This window comes from Mus caroli, chromosome 4 (assembly GCF_900094665.2).
Source record: "Mus caroli chromosome 4, CAROLI_EIJ_v1.1, whole genome shotgun sequence".
Classification (NCBI taxonomy): domain Eukaryota; kingdom Metazoa; phylum Chordata; class Mammalia; order Rodentia; family Muridae; genus Mus; species Mus caroli.
In genome coordinates this window covers 74,715,523-74,719,480 of record NC_034573.1, presented here as the reverse complement: position 1 = coordinate 74,719,480, position 3,958 = coordinate 74,715,523, and positions in this window count along the sequence as shown.

The window sequence follows — 3,958 nt, the reverse complement described above, 5'->3', positions numbered from 1 at the left end:
AAATTGTATCTTATATCTTGGGTATCCTAAGTTTCTGGGCTAATATCCACTTATCAGTGAGTACATATCATTTGAGTTCTTTTGTGATTGGGTTACCTCACTCAGGATAATTGTCACTGAGGGAAGTCATAATAAGAACTCATGCAAGGCAGAACCTGGAAGGAGGAGGTGATATACAGGCCAAGGAGGAATGTGGTTTACTGGCTTACTCCCCATAGTTTGCTCAACCCACTTTCTTACACATCTAGTGACAACCATCCAGAAAAAGTTGGTCCTCCCACATCAATAACTAGTTGGCAGACCAACTAGTGGGGACATCAAGATTCCTCTTTTCAAAATGATTCTAGCTGTGTCAAGTTGACATAAAATCATCACAACACAAAGTCTCAGAGTGTTTAGTGAGTTGGTGCCAAGGGTAGCCAAAGGAAGCATAGCCTGAAATTTGTCTTGAAGCAGAATCTTAGTAAGTTCTAAGAACTGTGTTCTCTCATCTCCTGAGTTCACCTGTTAAAGCCATCACCTCCATGTGATCATAGTTGGAGATAGGGATTTTAGGAGATAATTAAGGTTATATGTGATCATAAGGGTGGGACCCTAGTCTCAGAGGACTGCTGACCTAACATAAGAAGTGAGCTTTCCTTACCTCTCTCTGTCTGCTCCTCTATCTTTCCTTCTTCACTAATTTCTTGAAACAACTCTGGGAGAAGGTGGCTATCTACAAGCTTACATAAAATCCTTTACCAGACTAAACTCTCCATCCTAGAATTTTTATTTCAGACTTCTAGATTATAGAAATATGGAGAAATAATTGTATATCACTTAGTCCACGTAATGGGTGGTATATTTTATGAAAATTCAAGCAGAGTCAAGAAGTTGATTTTTTTTAACCCTAAAAATAGTAGAGGGGAGTTGTTAAAACATCTGGTAATGATGAAATCAAATAGGTAAATTGGAGCTTACCCATTTGGTAATGGTAAATTCTGGTAAATGAGAATGGACTGGTCAATGCAAATGTTTGAATGGTTCTAGGGAAATAATGACTATAAAGTTGTTGCAATCAGATTATCTTCTCTGAGGGTCACTGATGCATTGATGAAAATCAGTACAGGGGAACCCCAGGGCCAAGAAGTGGGAGTGGGTGGGTAGGGGAGTAGGGGGGAGGGTATGGGGGACTTTGGGGATAGCACTGGAAATGTAAATGAAGAAAATACCTAATTTTAAAAAAGAAAGAAAGAAAGAAAGAAAGAAAGAAAGAAAGAAAGAAAGAAAGAAAGAAAGAAAGAAAGAAAAAGAAATAAAGGAAGGAAGGAAGGAAGGAAGGAAGGAAGGAAGGAAGGAAGGAAGAAAGAACATACTTCTGGGTAACTAGCTAGTAACCTGATGTAAGGCATGAAATCATATAGTTTCTTGACATCATTTAGAGATACTCATACATCTAGAAACAGATGAAAAGTTTGATTTTCAGGATAGTCAGATCCAGAAAAGGGCCATCCTCTACAAGCCAGTCTGCTATTTAAGGCTGGATCTCTAAGATTTAGGTCCTGAGAACTGAGGGGCAATCTTGATCTGCATTCCCTAAAGTCCTAAATTCCATCATTCCCAGAGTCCCCTGCAAAGTGAATGACTCTTCTCTTTAAAAACTGTATCTTCCCTTGTTGATTTGAAGAGGAATTTAAGAAGTTCCAATCTGGTAATGCAGCATATGTTCTCTCACGATCTTGCCCTATTTTATCCCCTCTGGCATGAAAATAATTATTTTCACCTCATAAAAAAGCCCAGCCTAAAGATGCTAAGCCTAAATTTGGAAAGAAACCACATTAAAAATAAATGGAGGACCAAACCAGCATTTAGTTTAGATACCAATCAAAACTTTTAGTTTGATATTAAAGATAGAGATTTGAAATTTGGCAATGGACATTTTAGTAATACGAGATAAATAACCCACAATAAAGTTTTTGATCCTGTAAATGATCCTAGTGTGGAGTTAAAAGAGCTACTAGAACTTATTTTTCTCTGAAATCCTTAGAAGCCACATTTGACATGGACATAATTGGAAAATTGACTACTTTCCTTCTTTTCTGCCATTCAACAACGCCTCCCCAGCCCTGTAGGAGACTGCTTGCCAAGGCCTCTTCTTCCTCTTTATCTACATTTTCTGGGGACTCCACCTAACCTTGCTGTGGGCCCAGATTTCTTCCATGATCTTATCTCTGTGCCAGTACCTTACTCCTAGAAACATTTCTCTCTAACCTAGATATCCAGTGACCACACTAGCAGAGATTTGGGGAGGTGACATTTCATGTCCTCCTTTATGACCTCTCTCTTCTCAGTTTGAGCCCAATAACAACCTTCTTACAGGTGTCCCTCATTCCACCTCAGTTTCATTACTGGAGACTCCAACCCACTGTAGGATCATGTAGGATCTCCACTTTACATCACACCTCCAACTCTCTGAGAATCCCATCTCTAGTTGTAAAGAGGATGCCCCGAACTCTTCTATGAAGCCTTCATAGCTGTTTTTTCCAGCTCACCTCTATTCCCTTTTGCCACCGACTGACTCTTTTGCCACACTCCAACCTGTAGAAGCATCTCTACCAGGAAACTCACAGTCATCACACTTTCCTAAGACACAGAGAGCACAACGGAAACCAAGGGGGAAGACCCATCCAACAAAGACAAGATCAGACATCAATAACTAAAATCACCCCATCACTCCCAATCCCTAAAGCCTTAAAACCAGTGCAAAAACAACCAACAACATCCAGGATAAAAGGTGTCCACCAGAGCACAGAAGACCCTAATAATATAATGTAACTGAAGCACAAGACAAGCATTTCAAAATGGCAATTATGAATATGCTCAAAAAAATTAAAGATGATAAAATAAGTCCCTTAATGAGCTCTGTGAAAACACAAATAATGGAATGAAAATAATAAAAACAGTTCAAGAAATGACAGTAGAAATACTAAAGGAAACCTAAACTGAGTTAAAACTGGAAAGGAAAAGCTTAGAAAGTGAAAGACATGAATAATAACAACATTAGGACATTGAAGAAAGAAATGGAAGAAGCTACCAGAAGACTAAAGGATCTCCCATGCTCATGGATCAGTAGGATTAATAAAAGAAAAAAGGCCATCTTTCCAAAAACAATCCCATCAAAGTTCTAACACAATTCTTCACAGAAAAATGTAAGGACAATTTTCAGCTTCATATGGAAACACAAAACTCCCAGGGTAGCTAATATAATTCTGAATTATAAAAGAACTGCTGTAGGTATCACATCCCTAATCTCAAATTGTACTAAAGAACCATAATAATAAAATCAACATGGTATTGGTATATAAACAGACATGTTCATTAGTGGGATCAAATTGAAGCCCAAACATAAATCCAAACACCTACAGACAACTGACATTTTAAATAAGGATTCCAAAAAGAACACTGAAATAAAGATAGTATGTTCAATAATTGGTGTTGTTCAAATTGAATATCTATATGTAGAAGAACAAAAATTGGTCCATAGGAACTCAACATAAGGGCAGACACTCTAAATCTGATAGAAGAGAAACAGGAGCTCTTCCTGTCTGATCAGCACCGGGGTGGCTGGGGCGCAGGGTCGGCTGACACCCGCCAGCAACCCACGACACCCTCCACAGGATCTTAAGACTTCTGGTGAGTGGAACACAGCTTCTGCTCCAGTCCAGTTGCGCGCGGGACCTGAGACTGCATTGGTTAGGGAAGCAGAAAACCAGCCTGAGTAGGGCCACAAGCCTCTTCCGGTCTGACCAGCACCAGGGTAGCTAGGGCGCAGGGTCAGCGGACACCCGCCAGCTACCCAAGACACCCGCCACAGGATCTTAAGACTTCTGGTGAGTAGAACACAGAGTCTGCTCCAAACTTTAAACAGAGACAACAATAACAACTAACCCCAGAGATTACCAGATGGCGAAAGGTAAAC